The 20,034-nt window shown below is 35.4% G+C and overlaps 22 pseudogenes; all 22 read right to left on the bottom strand.

Moving 5' to 3' along the window:
- Positions 1-66: 66 nt before the first annotated feature.
- Positions 67-185, bottom strand: LOC145651019 (5S ribosomal RNA; annotated as a pseudogene).
- Positions 186-1,200: 1,015 nt separating this feature from the next.
- LOC145651018 (5S ribosomal RNA) lies at positions 1,201-1,319 on the bottom strand (annotated as a pseudogene).
- Positions 1,320-2,111: 792 nt separating this feature from the next.
- Positions 2,112-2,230, bottom strand: LOC145651017 (5S ribosomal RNA; annotated as a pseudogene).
- Positions 2,231-3,022: 792 nt separating this feature from the next.
- Positions 3,023-3,141, bottom strand: LOC145644782 (5S ribosomal RNA; annotated as a pseudogene).
- A 792-nt stretch (positions 3,142-3,933) lies between these two features.
- LOC145651016 (5S ribosomal RNA) lies at positions 3,934-4,052 on the bottom strand (annotated as a pseudogene).
- Positions 4,053-4,845: 793 nt separating this feature from the next.
- LOC145651015 (5S ribosomal RNA) lies at positions 4,846-4,964 on the bottom strand (annotated as a pseudogene).
- A 792-nt stretch (positions 4,965-5,756) lies between these two features.
- On the bottom strand, positions 5,757-5,875 carry LOC145651013 (5S ribosomal RNA; annotated as a pseudogene).
- Positions 5,876-6,667: 792 nt separating this feature from the next.
- On the bottom strand, positions 6,668-6,786 carry LOC145644780 (5S ribosomal RNA; annotated as a pseudogene).
- A 792-nt stretch (positions 6,787-7,578) lies between these two features.
- LOC145643751 (5S ribosomal RNA) lies at positions 7,579-7,697 on the bottom strand (annotated as a pseudogene).
- Positions 7,698-8,490: 793 nt separating this feature from the next.
- Positions 8,491-8,609, bottom strand: LOC145651012 (5S ribosomal RNA; annotated as a pseudogene).
- Positions 8,610-9,401: 792 nt separating this feature from the next.
- On the bottom strand, positions 9,402-9,520 carry LOC145651011 (5S ribosomal RNA; annotated as a pseudogene).
- A 792-nt stretch (positions 9,521-10,312) lies between these two features.
- On the bottom strand, positions 10,313-10,431 carry LOC145651010 (5S ribosomal RNA; annotated as a pseudogene).
- Positions 10,432-11,446: 1,015 nt separating this feature from the next.
- LOC145651009 (5S ribosomal RNA) lies at positions 11,447-11,565 on the bottom strand (annotated as a pseudogene).
- A 792-nt stretch (positions 11,566-12,357) lies between these two features.
- Positions 12,358-12,476, bottom strand: LOC145651008 (5S ribosomal RNA; annotated as a pseudogene).
- Positions 12,477-13,268: 792 nt separating this feature from the next.
- Positions 13,269-13,387, bottom strand: LOC145651007 (5S ribosomal RNA; annotated as a pseudogene).
- Positions 13,388-14,392: 1,005 nt separating this feature from the next.
- On the bottom strand, positions 14,393-14,511 carry LOC145651006 (5S ribosomal RNA; annotated as a pseudogene).
- Positions 14,512-15,304: 793 nt separating this feature from the next.
- Positions 15,305-15,423, bottom strand: LOC145651005 (5S ribosomal RNA; annotated as a pseudogene).
- A 793-nt stretch (positions 15,424-16,216) lies between these two features.
- On the bottom strand, positions 16,217-16,335 carry LOC145644624 (5S ribosomal RNA; annotated as a pseudogene).
- A 794-nt stretch (positions 16,336-17,129) lies between these two features.
- On the bottom strand, positions 17,130-17,248 carry LOC145651004 (5S ribosomal RNA; annotated as a pseudogene).
- Positions 17,249-18,042: 794 nt separating this feature from the next.
- Positions 18,043-18,161, bottom strand: LOC145644710 (5S ribosomal RNA; annotated as a pseudogene).
- Positions 18,162-18,955: 794 nt separating this feature from the next.
- LOC145644153 (5S ribosomal RNA) lies at positions 18,956-19,074 on the bottom strand (annotated as a pseudogene).
- A 793-nt stretch (positions 19,075-19,867) lies between these two features.
- On the bottom strand, positions 19,868-19,986 carry LOC145651002 (5S ribosomal RNA; annotated as a pseudogene).
- Positions 19,987-20,034: the final 48 nt, after the last annotated feature.

The raw sequence follows: 20,034 nt of genomic DNA, 5'->3' as shown, positions 1-20,034 counted from the left end.
TTATTAATCACTGCACTTCACATTTGAGCATGTCAGCTTGAAAGTAAATTAAAGTGACGCAAGAGAAGCTTACAGCACCTGGTATTCCTAGATAGGGTCCCACCTCAGTACTATTCAGGCACAAACTTGCTTAGCTTCCAAGTTCAGATGAGATTGGACGTTCTGAAGCTGGTATGGCCGTAAACGTTAAACACTTACTCAAATTGCCTAATCATAGAAAATATGATCAAAGACCAATCTGACATTTTTTTTTATTAATCCCTGCACTTGACATTCTAGAATGTTGTCTTGAAGTAAATTAAAATGATGCAATATAAGCTTACAATATCTGGTATTCGGAGGCACTAACAGACAGTTTTTTTATTAATCACTGCACTTCACATTCAAGCATGTTAGTTGGAGAGTAAATTAAAGTGATGCAATAAATACTTACAGCATCTGCTATTCCCAGGTGCTAACAGATAGTTTGATTTAATTATTCACTGCACTTCAAATTTGAGCTTGATAGCTTGAACATAAATTTAAGGGATGCAATAAAATCTTACAGCACCTGCTATTCCCTGGTACTAAAATATTTCTATTTAATCTGTACACTTCACATACAAGCATGTCAGTTGCATATTAAATTAAAGTGATGCAAGAAAAACTTACAGCATCTGCTATTCCCAGGTGCTAACAGATAGGTTTTTTTAATTAATCACTGCACTTCACATCCTAGCATGTCATCTTGAAAGTAAATTAAAGTGATGCAAGAGAAGCTTACAGCATCTCATAGTCCAAGGTGCTAAAAGATAGTTTTTTGATGAATCACTGCACTTCACATTCAGGCATGGGAGTTGGAGAGTAAATGAAAGTGATGCAAAAAAAACTTACAGCATCTGCTATTCCCAGGTGCTAACAGATAGTTTTTTTTTAATTAATCACTGCACTTCACATCCTAGCATGTCATCTTGAAAGTAAATTAATGTGATGCAAGAGAAGCTTACAGCAGCTCGTAGTCCAAGGTGCTAAAAGATAGTTTTTTGATGAATCACTGCAATTCACATTCAGGCATGTGAGTTGGAGAGTAAATGAAAGTGATGCAAAAAAAACTTACAGCATCTGCTATTCCCAGGTGCTAACAGATAGGTTTTTTTATTAATCACTGCACTTCACATTTGAGCATGTCAGCTTGAAAGTAAATTAAAGTGATGCAAGAAAAGCTTACAGCACCTGGTATTCCTAGATAGGGTCCCACCTCAGTACTATTCAGGCACAAACTTGCTTAGCTTCCAAGTTCAGATGAGATTGGACGTTCTGAAGCTGGTATGGCCGTAAACCTTAAACACTTACTCAAATTGCCTAATCATAGAAAATATGATCAAAGACCAATCTGACATTTTTTTAAATTAATCCCTGCACTTGACATTCTAGAATGTTGTCTTGAAGTAAATTAAAATGATGCAATATAAGCTTACAACATCTGGTATTCGGAGGCACTAACAGACAGTTTTTTTATTAATCACTGCACTTCACATTCAAGCATGTTAGTTGGAGAGTAAATTAAAGTGATGCAATAAATACTTACAGCATCTGCTATTCCCAGGTGCTAACAGATAGTTTGATTTAATTATTCACTGCACTTCAAATTTGAGCTTGATAGCTTGAACATAAATTTAAGGGATGCAATAAAATCTTACAGCACCTGCTATTCCCTGGTACTAAAATATTTCTATTTAATCTGTACACTTCACATACAAGCATGTCAGTTGCATATTAAATTAAAGTGATGCAAGAAAAACTTACAGCATCTGCTATTCCCAGGTGCTAACAGATAGGTTTTTTTAATTAATCACTGCACTTCACATCCTAGCATGTCATCTTGAAAGTAAATTAAAGTGATGCAAGAGAAGCTTACAGCATCTCATAGTCCAAGGTGCTAAAAGATAGTATTTTGATGAATCACTGCACTTCACATTCAGGCATGTGAGTTGGAGAGTAAATGAAAGTGATGCAAAAAAAACTTACAGCATCTGCTATTCCCAGGTGCTAACAGATAGGTTTTTTTATTAATCACTGCACTTCACATTTGAGCATGTCAGCTTGAAAGTAAATTAAAGTGATGCAAGAAAAGCTTACAGCACCTGGTATTCCTAGATAGGGTCCCACCTCAGTACTATTCAGGCACAAACTTGCTTAGCTTCCAAGTTCAGATGAGATTGGACGTTCTGAAGCTGGTATGGCCGTAAACCTTAAACACTTACTCAAATTGCCTAATCATAGAAAATATGATCAAAGACCAATCTGACATTTTTTTAAATTAATCCCTGCACTTGACATTCTAGAATGTTGTCTTGAAGTAAATTAAAATGATGCAATATAAGCTTACAACATCTGGTATTATGAGGCACTAACAGACAGTTTTTTTATTAATCACTGCACTTCACATTCAAGCATGTTAGTTGGAGAGTAAATTAAAGTGATGCAATAAATACTTACAGCATCTGCTATTCCCAGGTGCTAACAGATAGTTTGATTTAATTATTCACTGCACTTCAAATTTGAGCTTGATAGCTTGAACATAAATTTAAGGGATGCAATAAAATCTTACAGCACCTGCTATTCCCTGGTACTAATAGATTTCTATTTAATCTGTACACTTCACTTACAAGCATGTCAGTTGCATATTAAATTAAAGTGATGCAAGAAACACTTACAGCATCTGCTATTCCCAGGTGCTAACAGATAGGTTTTTTTAATTAATCACTGCACTTCACATCCTAGCATGTCATCTTGAAAGTAAATTAAAGTGATGCAAGAGAAGCTTACAGCATCTCATAGTCCAAGGTGCTAAAAGATAGTATTTTGATGAATCACTGCACTTCACATTCAGGCATGTGAGTTGGAGAGTAAATGAAAGTGATGCAAAAAAAACTTACAGCATCTGCTATTCCCAGGTGCTAACAGATAGGTTTTTTTATTAATCACTGCACTTCACATTTGAGCATGTCAGCTTGAAAGTAAATTAAAGTGATGCAAGAAAAGCTTACAGCACCTGGTATCCCTAGATAGGGTCCCACCTCAGTACTATTCAGGCACAAACTTGCTTAGCTTCCAAGTTCAGATGAGATTGGACGTTCTGAAGCTGGTATGGCCGTAAACGTTAAACACTTACTCAAATTGCCTAATCATAGAAAATATGATCAAAGACCAATCTGACATTTTTTTTAATTAATCCCTGCACTTGACATTCTAGAATGTTGTCTTGAAGTAAATTAAAATGATGCAATATAAGCTTACAACATCTGGTATTCAGAGGCACTAACAGACAGTTTTTTTATTAATCACTGCACTTCACATTCAAGCATGTTAGTTGGAGAGTAAATTAAAGTGATGCAATAAATACTTACAGCATCTGCTATTCCCAGGTGCTAACAGATAGTTTGATTTAATTATTCACTGCACTTCAAATTTGAGCTTGATAGCTTGAACATAAATTTAAGGGATGCAATAAAATCTTACAGCACCTGCTATTCCCTGGTACTAATAGATTTCTATTTAATCTGTACACTTCACTTACAAGCATGTCAGTTGCATATTAAATTAAAGTGATGCAAGAAAAACTTACAGCATCTGCTATTCCCAGGTGCTAACAGATAGGTTTTTTTAATTAATCACTGCACTTCACATCCTAGCATTTCATCTTGAAAGTAAATTAAAGTGATGCAAGAGAAGCTTACAGCATCTCATAGTCCAAGGTGCTAAAAGATAGTTTTTTGATGAATCACTGCACTTCACATTCAGGCATGTGAGTTGGAGACTAAATGAAAGTGATGCAAAAAAAACTTACAGCATCTGCTATTCCCAGGTGCTAACAGATAGGTTTTTTTATTAATCACTGCACTTCACATTTGAGCATGTCAGCTTGAAAGTAAATTAAAGTGATGCAAGAAAAGCTTACAGCACCTGGTATTCCTAGATAGGGTCCCACCTCAGTACTATTCAGGCACAAACTTGCTTAGCTTCCAAGTTCAGATGAGATTGGACGTTCTGAAGCTGGTATGGCCGTAAACCTTAAACACTTACTCAAATTGCCTAATCATAGAAAATATGATCAAAGACCAATCTGACATTTTTTTAAATTAATCCCTGCACTTGACATTCTAGAATGTTGTCTTGAAGTAAATTAAAATGATGCAATATAAGCTTACAACATCTGGTATTATGAGGCACTAACAGACAGTTTTTTTATTAATCACTGCACTTCACATTCAAGCATGTTAGTTGGAGAGTAAATTAAAGTGATGCAATAAATACTTACAGCATCTGCTATTCCCAGGTGCTAACAGATAGTTTGATTTAATTATTCACTGCACTTCAAATTTGAGCTTGATAGCTTGAACATAAATTTAAGGGATGCAATAAAATCTTACAGCACCTGCTATTCCCTGGTACTAATAGATTTCTATTTAATCTGTACACTTCACTTACAAGCATGTCAGTTGCATATTAAATTAAAGTGATGCAAGAAACACTTACAGCATCTGCTATTCCCAGGTGCTAACAGATAGTTTTTTTTAATTAATCACTGCACTTCACATCCTAGCATGTCATCTTGAAAGTAAATTAATGTGATGCAAGAGAAGCTTACAGCAGCTCGTAGTCCAAGGTGCTAAAAGATAGTTTTTTGATGAATCACTGCAATTCACATTCAGGCATGTGAGTTGGAGAGTAAATGAAAGTGATGCAAAAAAAACTTACAGCATCTGCTATTCCCAGGTGCTAACAGATAGGTTTTTTTTATTAATCACTGCACTTCACATTTGAGCATGTCAGCTTGAAAGTAAATTAAAGTGACGCAAGAGAAGCTTACAGCACCTGGTATTCCTAGATAGGGTCCCACCTCAGTACTATTCAGGCACAAACTTGCTTAGCTTCCAAGTTCAGATGAGATTGGACGTTCTGAAGCTGGTATGGCCGTAAACGTTAAACACTTACTCAAATTGCCTAATCATAGAAAATATGATCAAAGACCAATCTGACATTTTTTTTTATTAATCCCTGCACTTGACATTCTAGAATGTTGTCTTGAAGTAAATTAAAATGATGCAATATAAGCTTACAATATCTGGTATTCGGAGGCACTAACAGACAGTTTTTTTATTAATCACTGCACTTCACATTCAAGCATGTTAGTTGGAGAGTAAATTAAAGTGATGCAATAAATACTTACAGCATCTGCTATTCCCAGGTGCTAACAGATAGTTTGATTTAATTATTCACTGCACTTCAAATTTGAGCTTGATAGCTTGAACATAAATTTAAGGGATGCAATAAAATCTTACAGCACCTGCTATTCCCTGGTACTAAAATATTTCTATTTAATCTGTACACTTCACATACAAGCATGTCAGTTGCATATTAAATTAAAGTGATGCAAGAAAAACTTACAGCATCTGCTATTCCCAGGTGCTAACAGATAGGTTTTTTTAATTAATCACTGCACTTCACATCCTAGCATGTCATCTTGAAAGTAAATTAAAGTGATGCAAGAGAAGCTTACAGCATCTCATAGTCCAAGGTGCTAAAAGATAGTTTTTTGATGAATCACTGCACTTCACATTCAGGCATGGGAGTTGGAGAGTAAATGAAAGTGATGCAAAAAAAACTTACAGCATCTGCTATTCCCAGGTGCTAACAGATAGGTTTTTTTATTAATCACTGCACTTCACATTTGAGCATGTCAGCTTGAAAGTAAATTAAAGTGATGCAAGAAAAGCTTACAGCACCTGGTATTCCTAGATAGGGTCCCACCTCAGTACTATTCAGGCACAAACTTGCTTAGCTTCCAAGTTCAGATGAGATTGGACGTTCTGAAGCTGGTATGGCCGTAAACCTTAAACACTTACTCAAATTGCCTAATCATAGAAAATATGATCAAAGACCAATCTGACATTTTTTTTAATTAATCCCTGCACTTGACATTCTAGAATGTTGTCTTGAAGAAAATTAAAATGATGCAATATAAACTTACAACATCTGGTATTCGGAGGCACTAACAGACAGTTTTTTTATTAATCACTGCACTTCACATTCAAGCATGTTAGTTGGAGAGTAAATTAAAGTGATGCAATAAATACTTACAGCATCTGCTATTCCCAGGTGCTAACAGATAGTTTGATTTAATTATTCACTGCACTTCAAATTTGAGCTTGATAGCTTGAACATAAATTTAAGGGATGCAATAAAATCTTACAGCACCTGCTATTCCCTGGTACTAATAGATTTCTATTTAATCTGTACACTTCACTTACAAGCATGTCAGTTGCATATTAAATTAAAGTGATGCAAGAAAAACTTACAGCATCTGCTATTCCCAGGTGCTAACAGATAGTTTTTTTTAATTAATCACTGCACTTCACATCCTAGCATGTCATCTTGAAAGTAAATTAATGTGATGCAAGAGAAGCTTACAGCAGCTCGTAGTCCAAGGTGCTAAAAGATAGTTTTTTGATGAATCACTGCAATTCACATTCAGGCATGTGAGTTGGAGAGTAAATGAAAGTGATGCAAAAAAAACTTACAGCATCTGCTATTCCCAGGTGCTAACAGATAGGTTTTTTTATTAATCACTGCACTTCACATTTGAGCATGTCAGCTTGAAAGTAAATTAAAGTGATGCAAGAAAAGCTTACAGCACCTGGTATCCCTAGATAGGGTCCCACCTCAGTACTATTCAGGCACAAACTTGCTTAGCTTCCAAGTTCAGATGAGATTGGACGTTCTGAAGCTGGTATGGCCGTAAACGTTAAACACTTACTCAAATTGCCTAATCATAGAAAATATGATCAAAGACCAATCTGACATTTTTTTTTATTAATCCCTGCACTTGACATTCTAGAATGTTGTCTTGAAGTAAATTAAAATGATGCAATATAAGCTTACAATATCTGGTATTCGGAGGCACTAACAGACAGTTTTTTTATTAATCACTGCACTTCACATTCAAGCATGTTAGTTGGAGAGTAAATTAAAGTGATGCAATAAATACTTACAGCATCTGCTATTCCCAGGTGCTAACAGATAGTTTGATTTAATTATTCACTGCACTTCAAATTTGAGCTTGATAGCTTGAACATAAATTTAAGGGATGCAATAAAATCTTACAGCACCTGCTATTCCCTGGTACTAAAATATTTCTATTTAATCTGTACACTTCACATACAAGCATGTCAGTTGCATATTAAATTAAAGTGATGCAAGAAAAACTTACAGCATCTGCTATTCCCAGGTGCTAACAGATAGGTTTTTTTAATTAATCACTGCACTTCACATCCTAGCATGTCATCTTGAAAGTAAATTAAAGTGATGCAAGAGAAGCTTACAGCATCTCATAGTCCAAGGTGCTAAAAGATAGTTTTTTGATGAATCACTGCACTTCACATTCAGGCATGGGAGTTGGAGAGTAAATGAAAGTGATGCAAAAAAAACTTACAGCATCTGCTATTCCCAGGTGCTAACAGATAGGTTTTTTTATTAATCACTGCACTTCACATTTGAGCATGTCAGCTTGAAAGTAAATTAAAGTGATGCAAGAAAAGCTTACAGCACCTGGTATTCCTAGATAGGGTCCCACCTCAGTACTATTCAGGCACAAACTTACTTAGCTTCCAAGTTCAGATGAGATTGGACGTTCTGAAGCTGGTATGGCCGTAAACGTTAAACACTTACTCAAATTGCCTAATCATAGAAAATATGATCAAAGACCAATCTGACATTTTTTTTAATTAATCCCTGCACTTGACATTCTAGAATGTTGTCTTGAAGTAAATTAAAATGATGCAATATAAGCTTACAACATCTGGTATTCAGAGGCACTAACAGACAGTTTTTTTATTAATCACTGCACTTCACATTCAAGCATGTTAGTTGGAGAGTAAATTAAAGTGATGCAATAAATACTTACAGCATCTGCTATTCCCAGGTGCTAACAGATAGTTTGATTTAATTATTCACTGCACTTCAAATTTGAGCTTGATAGCTTGAACATAAATTTAAGGGATGCAATAAAATCTTACAGCACCTGCTATTCCCTGGTACTAATAGATTTCTATTTAATCTGTACACTTCACTTACAAGCATGTCAGTTGCATATTAAATTAAAGTGATGCAAGAAACACTTACAGCATCTGCTATTCCCAGGTGCTAACAGATAGTTTTTTTTAATTAATCACTGCACTTCACATCCTAGCATGTCATCTTGAAAGTAAATTAATGTGATGCAAGAGAAGCTTACAGCAGCTCGTAGTCCAAGGTGCTAAAAGATAGTTTTTTGATGAATCACTGCAATTCACATTCAGGCATGTGAGTTGGAGAGTAAATGAAAGTGATGCAAAAAAAACTTACAGCATCTGCTATTCCCAGGTGCTAACAGATAGGTTTTTTTTATTAATCACTGCACTTCACATTTGAGCATGTCAGCTTGAAAGTAAATTAAAGTGACGCAAGAGAAGCTTACAGCACCTGGTATTCCTAGATAGGGTCCCACCTCAGTACTATTCAGGCACAAACTTGCTTAGCTTCCAAGTTCAGATGAGATTGGACGTTCTGAAGCTGGTATGGCCGTAAACCTTAAACACTTACTCAAATTGCCTAATCATAGAAAATATGATCAAAGACCAATCTGACATTTTTTTTAATTAATCCCTGCACTTGACATTCTAGAATGTTGTCTTGAAGAAAATTAAAATGATGCAATATAAACTTACAACATCTGGTATTCGGAGGCACTAACAGACAGTTTTTTTATTAATCACTGCACTTCACATTCAAGCATGTTAGTTGGAGAGTAAATTAAAGTGATGCAATAAATACTTACAGCATCTGCTATTCCCAGGTGCTAACAGATAGTTTGATTTAATTATTCACTGCACTTCAAATTTGAGCTTGATAGCTTGAACATAAATTTAAGGGATGCAATAAAATCTTACAGCACCTGCTATTCCCTGGTACTAAAATATTTCTATTTAATCTGTACACTTCACATACAAGCATGTCAGTTGCATATTAAATTAAAGTGATGCAAGAAAAACTTACAGCATCTGCTATTCCCAGGTGCTAACAGATAGGTTTTTTTAATTAATCACTGCACTTCACATCCTAGCATGTCATCTTGAAAGTAAATTAAAGTGATGCAAGAGAAGCTTACAGCATCTCATAGTCCAAGGTGCTAAAAGATAGTTTTTTGATGAATCACTGCACTTCACATTCAGGCATGGGAGTTGGAGAGTAAATGAAAGTGATGCAAAAAAAACTTACAGCATCTGCTATTCCCAGGTGCTAACAGATAGGTTTTTTTATTAATCACTGCACTTCACATTTGAGCATGTCAGCTTGAAAGTAAATTAAAGTGATGCAAGAAAAGCTTACAGCACCTGGTATTCCTAGATAGGGTCCCACCTCAGTACTATTCAGGCACAAACTTGCTTAGCTTCCAAGTTCAGATGAGATTGGACGTTCTGAAGCTGGTATGGCCGTAAACGTTAAACACTTACTCAAATTGCCTAATCATAGAAAATATGATCAAAGACCAATCTGACATTTTTTTTAATTAATCCCTGCACTTGACATTCTAGAATGTTGTCTTGAAGAAAATTAAAATGATGCAATATAAACTTACAACATCTGGTATTCGGAGGCACTAACAGACAGTTTTTTTATTAATCACTGCACTTCACATTCAAGCATGTTAGTTGGAGAGTAAATTAAAGTGATGCAATAAATACTTACAGCATCTGCTATTCCCAGGTGCTAACAGATAGTTTGATTTAATTATTCACTGCACTTCAAATTTGAGCTTGATAACTTGAACATAAATTTAAGGGATGCAATAAAATCTTACAGCACCTGCTATTCCCTGGTACTAATAGATTTCTATTTAATCTGTACACTTCACTTACAAGCATGTCAGTTGCATATTAAATTAAAGTGATGCAAGAAAAACTTACAGCATCTGCTATTCCCAGGTGCTAACAGATAGTTTTTTTTAATTAATCACTGCACTTCACATCCTAGCATTTCATCTTGAAAGTAAATTAAAGTGATGCAAGAGAAGCTTACAGCATCTCATAGTCCAAGGTGCTAAAAGATAGTTTTTTGATGAATCACTGCAATTCACATTCAGGCATGTGAGTTGGAGAGTAAATGAAAGTGATGCAAAAAAAACTTACAGCATCTGCTATTCCCAGGTGCTAACAGATAGGTTTTTTTATTAATCACTGCACTTCACATTTGAGCATGTCAGCTTGAAAGTAAATTAAAGTGATGCAAGAGAAGCTTACAGCACCTGGTATTCCTAGATAGGGTCCCACCTCAGTACTATTCAGGCACAAACTTGCTTAGCTTCCAAGTTCAGATGAGATTGGACGTTCTGAAGCTGGTATGGCCGTAAACCTTAAACACTTACTCAAATTGCCTAATCATAGAAAATATGATCAAAGACCAATCTGACATTTTTTTAAATTAATCCCTGCACTTGACATTCTAGAATGTTGTCTTGAAGTAAATTAAAATGATGCAATATAAGCTTACAACATCTGGTATTATGAGGCACTAACAGACAGTTTTTTTATTAATCACTGCACTTCACATTCAAGCATGTTAGTTGGAGAGTAAATTAAAGTGATGCAATAAATACTTACAGCATCTGCTATTCCCAGGTGCTAACAGATAGTTTGATTTAATTATTCACTGCACTTCAAATTTGAGCTTGATAGCTTGAACATAAATTTAAGGGATGCAATAAAATCTTACAGCACCTGCTATTCCCTGGTACTAATAGATTTCTATTTAATCTGTACACTTCACTTACAAGCATGTCAGTTGCATATTAAATTAAAGTGATGCAAGAAACACTTACAGCATCTGCTATTCCCAGGTGCTAACAGATAGGTTTTTTTAATTAATCACTGCACTTCACATCCTAGCATGTCATCTTGAAAGTAAATTAAAGTGATGCAAGAGAAGCTTACAGCATCTCATAGTCCAAGGTGCTAAAAGATAGTATTTTGATGAATCACTGCACTTCACATTCAGGCATGTGAGTTGGAGAGTAAATGAAAGTGATGCAAAAAAAACTTACAGCACCTGCTATTCCCAGGTGCTAACAGATAGGTTTTTTTAATTAATCACTGCATTTCACATCCTAGCATGTCATCTTGAAAGTAAATTAATGTGATGCAAGAGAAGCTTACAGCAGCTCGTAGTCCAAGGTGCTAAAAGATAGTTTTTTGATGAATCACTGCAATTCACATTCAGGCATGTGAGTTGGAGAGTAAATGAAAGTGATGCAAAAAAAACTTACAGCATCTGCTATTCCCAGGTGCTAACAGATAGGTTTTTTTTATTAATCACTGCACTTCACATTTGAGCATGTCAGCTTGAAAGTAAATTAAAGTGATGCAAGAGAAGCTTACAGCACCTGGTATTCCTAGATAGGGTCCCACCTCAGTACTATTCAGGCACAAACTTGCTTAGCTTCCAAGTTCAGATGAGATTGGACGTTCTGAAGCTGGTATGGCCGTAAACCTTAAACACTTACTCAAATTGCCTAATCATAGAAAATATGATCAAAGACCAATCTGACATTTTTTTTAATTAATCCCTGCACTTGACATTCTAGAATGTTGTCTTGAAGAAAATTAAAATGATGCAATATAAACTTACAACATCTGGTATTCGGAGGCACTAACAGACAGTTTTTTTATTAATCACTGCACTTCACATTCAAGCATGTTAGTTGGAGAGTAAATTAAAGTGATGCAATAAATACTTACAGCATCTGCTATTCCCAGGTGCTAACAGATAGTTTGATTTAATTATTCACTGCACTTCAAATTTGAGCTTGATAGCTTGAACATAAATTTAAGGGATGCAATAAAATCTTACAGCACCTGCTATTCCCTGGTACTAATAGATTTCTATTTAATCTGTACACTTCACTTACAAGCATGTCAGTTGCATATTAAATTAAAGTGATGCAAGAAAAACTTACAGCATCTGCTATTCCCAGGTGCTAACAGATAGTTTTTTTTAATTAATCACTGCACTTCACATCCTAGCATGTCATCTTGAAAGTAAATTAATGTGATGCAAGAGAAGCTTACAGCAGCTCGTAGTCCAAGGTGCTAAAAGATAGTTTTTTGATGAATCACTGCAATTCACATTCAGGCATGTGAGTTGGAGAGTAAATGAAAGTGATGCAAAAAAAACTTACAGCATCTGCTATTCCCAGGTGCTAACAGATAGGTTTTTTTATTAATCACTGCACTTCACATTTGAGCATGTCAGCTTGAAAGTAAATTAAAGTGATGCAAGAAAAGCTTACAGCACCTGGTATTCCTAGATAGGGTCCCACCTCAGTACTATTCAGGCACAAACTTGCTTAGCTTCCAAGTTCAGATGAGATTGGACGTTCTGAAGCTGGTATGGCCGTAAACCTTAAACACTTACTCAAATTGCCTAATCATAGAAAATATGATCAAAGACCAATCTGACATTTTTTTAAATTAATCCCTGCACTTGACATTCTAGAATGTTGTCTTGAAGTAAATTAAAATGATGCAATATAAGCTTACAACATCTGGTATTCGGAGGCACTAACAGACAGTTTTTTTATTAATCACTGCACTTCACATTCAAGCATGTTAGTTGGAGAGTAAATTAAAGTGATGCAATAAATACTTACAGCATCTGCTATTCCCAGGTGCTAACAGATAGTTTGATTTAATTATTCACTGCACTTCAAATTTGAGCTTGATAGCTTGAACATAAATTTAAGGGATGCAATAAAATCTTACAGCACCTGCTATTCCCTGGTACTAAAATATTTCTATTTAATCTGTACACTTCACATACAAGCATGTCAGTTGCATATTAAATTAAAGTGATGCAAGAAAAACTTACAGCATCTGCTATTCCCAGGTGCTAACAGATAGGTTTTTTTAATTAATCACTGCACTTCACATCCTAGCATGTCATCTTGAAAGTAAATTAAAGTGATGCAAGAGAAGCTTACAGCATCTCATAGTCCAAGGTGCTAAAAGATAGTATTTTGATGAATCACTGCACTTCACATTCAGGCATGTGAGTTGGAGAGTAAATGAAAGTGATGCAAAAAAAACTTACAGCATCTGCTATTCCCAGGTGCTAACAGATAGGTTTTTTTATTAATCACTGCACTTCACATTTGAGCATGTCAGCTTGAAAGTAAATTAAAGTGATGCAAGAAAAGCTTACAGCACCTGGTATTCCTAGATAGGGTCCCACCTCAGTACTATTCAGGCACAAACTTGCTTAGCTTCCAAGTTCAGATGAGATTGGACGTTCTGAAGCTGGTATGGCCGTAAACCTTAAACACTTACTCAAATTGCCTAATCATAGAAAATATGATCAAAGACCAATCTGACATTTTTTTAAATTAATCCCTGCACTTGACATTCTAGAATGTTGTCTTGAAGTAAATTAAAATGATGCAATATAAGCTTACAACATCTGGTATTATGAGGCACTAACAGACAGTTTTTTTATTAATCACTGCACTTCACATTCAAGCATGTTAGTTGGAGAGTAAATTAAAGTGATGCAATAAATACTTACAGCATCTGCTATTCCCAGGTGCTAACAGATAGTTTGATTTAATTATTCACTGCACTTCAAATTTGAGCTTGATAGCTTGAACATAAATTTAAGGGATGCAATAAAATCTTACAGCACCTGCTATTCCCTGGTACTAATAGATTTCTATTTAATCTGTACACTTCACTTACAAGCATGTCAGTTGCATATTAAATTAAAGTGATGCAAGAAACACTTACAGCATCTGCTATTCCCAGGTGCTAACAGATAGGTTTTTTTAATTAATCACTGCACTTCACATCCTAGCATGTCATCTTGAAAGTAAATTAAAGTGATGCAAGAGAAGCTTACAGCATCTCATAGTCCAAGGTGCTAAAAGATAGTATTTTGATGAATCACTGCACTTCACATTCAGGCATGTGAGTTGGAGAGTAAATGAAAGTGATGCAAAAAAAACTTACAGCATCTGCTATTCCCAGGTGCTAACAGATAGGTTTTTTTAATTAATCACTGCATTTCACATCCTAGCATGTCATCTTGAAAGTAAATTAATGTGATGCAAGAGAAGCTTACAGCAGCTCGTAGTCCAAGGTGCTAAAAGATAGTTTTTTGATGAATCACTGCAATTCACATTCAGGCATGTGAGTTGGAGAGTAAATGAAAGTGATGCAAAAAAAACTTACAGCATCTGCTATTCCCAGGTGCTAACAGATAGGTTTTTTTTATTAATCACTGCACTTCACATTTGAGCATGTCAGCTTGAAAGTAAAGCAAGAGAAGCTTACAGCACCTGGTATTCCTAGATAGGGTCCCACCTCAGTACTATTCAGGCACAAACTTGCTTAGCTTCCAAGTTCAGATGAGATTGGACGTTCTGAAGCTGGTATGGCCGTAAACCTTAAACACTTACTCAAATTGCCTAATCATAGAAAATATGATCAAAGACCAATCTGACATTTTTTTTAATTAATCCCTGCACTTGACATTCTAGAATGTTGTCTTGAAGAAAATTAAAATGATGCAATATAAACTTACAACATCTGGTATTCGGAGGCACTAACAGACAGTTTTTTTATTAATCACTGCACTTCACATTCAAGCATGTTAGTTGGAGAGTAAATTAAAGTGATGCAATAAATACTTACAGCATCTGCTATTCCCAGGTGCTAACAGATAGTTTGATTTAATTATTCACTGCACTTCAAATTTGAGCTTGATAGCTTGAACATAAATTTAAGGGATGCAATAAAATCTTACAGCACCTGCTATTCCCTGGTACTAATAGATTTCTATTTAATCTGTACACTTCACTTACAAGCATGTCAGTTGCATATTAAATTAAAGTGATGCAAGAAAAACTTACAGCATCTGCTATTCCCAGGTGCTAACAGATAGTTTTTTTTAATTAATCACTGCACTTCACATCCTAGCATGTCATCTTGAAAGTAAATTAATGTGATGCAAGAGAAGCTTACAGCAGCTCGTAGTCCAAGGTGCTAAAAGATAGTTTTTTGATGAATCACTGCAATTCACATTCAGGCATGTGAGTTGGAGAGTAAATGAAAGTGATGCAAAAAAAACTTACAGCATCTGCTATTCCCAGGTGCTAACAGATAGGTTTTTTTTATTAATCACTGCACTTCACATTTGAGCATGTCAGCTTGAAAGTAAATTAAAGTGATGCAAGAGAAGCTTACAGCACCTGGTATTCCTAGATAGGGTCCCACCTCAGTACTATTCAGGCACAAACTTGCTTAGCTTCCAAGTTCAGATGAGATTGGACGTTCTGAAGCTGGTATGGCCGTAAACCTTAAACACTTACTCAAATTGCCTAATCATAGAAAATATGATCAAAGACCAATCTGACATTTTTTTTAATTAATCCCTGCACTTGACATTCTAGAATGTTGTCTTGAAGAAAATTAAAATGATGCAATATAAACTTACAACATCTGGTATTCGGAGGCACTAACAGACAGTTTTTTTATTAATCACTGCACTTCACATTCAAGCATGTTAGTTGGAGAGTAAATTAAAGTGATGCAATAAATACTTACAGCATCTGCTATTCCCAGGTGCTAACAGATAGTTTGATTTAATTATTCACTGCACTTCAAATTTGAGCTTGATAGCTTGAACATAAATTTAAGGGATGCAATAAAATCTTACAGCACCTGCTATTCCCTGGTACTAATAGATTTCTATTTAATCTGTACACTTCACTTACAAGCATGTCAGTTGCATATTAAATTAAAGTGATGCAAGAAAAACTTACAGCATCTGCTATTCCCAGGTGCTAACAGATAGTTTTTTTTAATTAATCACTGCACTTCACATCCTAGCATGTCATCTTGAAAGTAAATTAATGTGATGCAAGAGAAGCTTACAGCAGCTCGTAGTCCAAGGTGCTAAAAGATAGTTTTTTGATGAATCACTGCAATTCACATTCAGGCATGTGAGTTGGAGAGTAAATGAAAGTGATGCAAAAAAAACTTACAGCATCTGCTATTCCCAGGTGCTAACAGATAGGTTTTTTTTATTAATCACTGCACTTCACATTTGAGCATGTCAGCTTGAAAGTAAATTAAAGTGATGCAAGAGAAGCTTATAGCACCTGGTATTCCTAGATAGGGTCCCACCTCAGTACTATTCAGGCACAAACTTGCTTAGCTTCCAAGTTCAGATGAGATTGGACGTTCTGAAGCTGGTATGGCCGTAAACGTTAAACACTTACTCAAATTGCCTAATCATAGAAAATATGATCAAACACCAATCTGACATTTTTTTTTATTAATCCCTGCACTTGACATTCTAGAATGTTGTCTTGAAAGTAAATTAAAATGATGCAATAAAAGCTTACAACATCTGGTATTCGGAGGCACTAACAGACAGTTTTTTTATTAATCACTGCACTTCACATTCAAGCATGTCAGTTGGAGAGTAAATTAAAGTGATGCAATAAATACTTACAGCATCTGCTATTCCCAGGTGCTAACAGATAGTTTGATTTAATTATTCACTGCACTTCAAATTTGAGCTTGATAGCTTGAACATAAATTTAAGGGATGCAATAAAATGTTACAGCACCTGCTATTCCCTGGTACTAAAATATTTCTATTTAATCTGTACACTTCACATACAAGCATGTCAGTTGCATATTAAATTAAAGTGATGCAAGAAAAACTTACAGCATCTGCTATTCCCAGGTGCTAACAGATAGGTTTTTTTAATTAATCACTGCACTTCACATCCTAGCATGTCATCTTGAAAGTAAATTAATGTGATGCAAGAGAAGCTTACAGCAGCTCGTAGTCCAAGGTGCTAAAAGATAGTTTTTTGATGAATCACTGCAATTCACATTCAGGCATGTGAGTTGAAGAGTAAATGAAAGTGATGCAAAAAAAACTTACAGCATCTGCTATTCCCAGGTGCTAACAGATAGGTTTTTTTTATTAATCACTGCACTTCACATTTGAGCATGTCAGCTTGAAAGTAAATTAAAGTGATGCAAGAGAAGCTTACAGCACCTGGTATTCCTAGATAGGGTCCCACCTCAGTACTATTCAGGCACAAACTTGCTTAGCTTCCAAGTTCAGATGAGATTGGACGTTCTGAAGCTGGTATGGCCGTAAACGTTAAACACTTACTCAAATTGCCTAATCATAGAAAATATGATCAAAGACCAATCTGACATTTTTTTTTATTAATCCCTGCACTTGACATTCTAGAATGTTATCTTGAAAGTAAATTAAAATGATGCAATAAAAGCTTACAACATCTGGTATTCGGAGGCACTAACAGACAGTTTTTTTATTAATCACTGCACTTCACATTCAAGCATGTCAGTTGGAGAGTAAATTAAAGTGATGCAATAAATACTTACAGCATCTGCTATTCCCAGGTGCTAACAGATAGTTTGATTTAATTATTCACTGCACTTCAAATTTGAGCTTGATAGCTTGAACATAAATTTAAGGGATGCAATAAAATCTTAAAGCACCTGCTATTCCCTGGTACTAAAATATTTCTATTTAATCTGTACACTTCACATACAAGCATGTCAGTTGCATATTAAATTAAAGTGATGCAAGAAAAACTTACAGCATCTGCTATTCCCAGGTGCTAACAGATAGTTTTTTTTAATTAATCACTGCACTTCACATCCTAGCATGTCATCTTGAAAGTAAATTAATGTGATGCAAGAGAAGCTTACAGCAGCTCGTAGTCCAAGGTGCTAAAAGATAGTTTTTTGATGAATCACTGCAATTCACATTCAGGCATGTGAGTTGGAGAGTAAATGAAAGTGATGCAAAAAAAACTTACAGCATCTGCTATTCCCAGGTGCTAACAGATAGGTTTTTTTTATTAATCACTGCACTTCACATTTGAGCATGTCAGCTTGAAAGTAAATTAAAGTGATGCAAGAGAAGCTTACAGCACCTGGTTTTCCTAGATAGGGTCCCACCTCAGTACTATTTAGGCACAAACTTGCTTAGCTTCCAAGTTCAGATGAGATTGGACGTTCTGAAGCTGGTATGGCCGTAAACCTTAAACACTTACTCAAATTGCCTAATCATAGAAAATATGATCAAAGACCAATCTGACATTTTTTTTTATTAATCCCTGCACTTGACATTCTAGAATGTTGTCTTGAAAGTAAATTAAAATGATGCAATAAAAGCTTACAACATCTGGTATTCGGAGGCACTAACAGACAGTTTTTTTATTAATCACTGCACTTCACATTCAAGCATGTCAGTTGGAGAGTAAATTAAAGTGATGCAATAAATACTTACAGCATCTGCTATTCCCAGGTGCTAACAGATAGTTTGATTTAATTATTCACTGCACTTCAAATTTGAGCTTGATAGCTTGAACATAAATTTAAGGGATGCAATAAAATCTTACAGCACCTGCTATTCCCTGGTACTAATAGATTTCTATTTAATCTGTACACTTCACTTACAAGCATGTCAGTTGCATATTAAATTAAAGTGATGCAAGAAAAACTTACAGCATCTGCTATTCCCAGGTGCTAACAGATAGTTTTTTTTAATTAATCACTGCACTTCACATCCTAGCATGTCATCTTGAAAGTAAATTAATGTGATGCAAGAGAAGCTTACAGCAGCTCGTAGTCCAAGGTGCTAAAAGATAGTTTTTTGATGAATCACTGCAATTCACATTCAGGCATGTGAGTTGGAGAGTAAATGAAAGTGATGCAAAAAAAACTTACAGCATCTGCTATTCCCAGGTGCTAACAGATAGGTTTTTTTTATTAATCACTGCACTTCACATTTGAGCATGTCAGCTTGAAAGTAAATTAAAGTGATGCAAGAGAAGCTTACAGCACCTGGTATTCCTAGATAGGGTCCCACCTCAGTACTATTCAGGTACAAACTTGCTTAGCTTCCAAGTTCAGATGAGATTGGACGTTCTGAAGCTGGTATGGCCGTAAACGTTAAACACTTACTCAAATTGCCTAATCATAGAAAATATGATCAAAGACCAATCTGACATTTTTTTTAATTAATCCCTGCACTTGACATTCTAGAATGTTGTCTTGAAGAAAATTAAAATGATGCAATATAAACTTACAACATCTGGTATTCGGAGGCACTAACAGACAGTTTTTTTATTAATCACTGCACTTCACATTCAAGCATGTTAGTTGGAGAGTAAATTAAAGTGATGCAATAAATACTTACAGCATCTGCTATTCCCAGGTGCTAACAGATAGTTTGATTTAATTATTCACTGCACTTCAAATTTGAGCTTGATAGCTTGAACATAAATTTAAGGGATGCAATAAAATCTTACAGCACCTGCTATTCCCTGGTACTAATAGATTTCTATTTAATCTGTACACTTCACTTACAAGCATGTCAGTTGCATATTAAATTAAAGTGATGCAAGAAAAACTTACAGCATCTGCTATTCCCAGGTGCTAACAGATAGTTTTTTTTAATTAATCACTGCACTTCACATCCTAGCATGTCATCTTGAAAGTAAATTAATGTGATGCAAGAGAAGCTTACAGCAGCTCGTAGTCCAAGGTGCTAAAAGATAGTTTTTTGATGAATCACTGCAATTCACATTCAGGCATGTGAGTTGGAGAGTAAATGAAAGTGATGCAAAAAAAACTTACAGCATCTGCTATTCCCAGGTGCTAACAGATAGGTTTTTTTTATTAATCACTGCACTTCACATTTGAGCATGTCAGCTTGAAAGTAAATTAAAGTGATGCAAGAGAAGCTTACAGCACCTGGTATTCCTAGATAGGGTCCCACCTCAGTACTATTCAGGCACAAACTTGCTTAGCTTCCAAGTTCAGATGAGATTGGACGTTCTGAAGCTGGTATGGCCGTAAACGTTAAACACTTACTCAAATTGCCTAATCATAGAAAATATGATCAAAGA

This window comes from Electrophorus electricus, chromosome 13 (assembly GCF_041902795.1).
Source record: "Electrophorus electricus isolate QZ-2024a chromosome 13, ASM4190279v1, whole genome shotgun sequence".
In the NCBI taxonomy this organism is placed as follows: domain Eukaryota; kingdom Metazoa; phylum Chordata; class Actinopteri; order Gymnotiformes; family Gymnotidae; genus Electrophorus; species Electrophorus electricus.
Note: the sequence above shows the minus strand (reverse complement) of the source record. Positions and strands in the feature narration are given on the sequence as shown.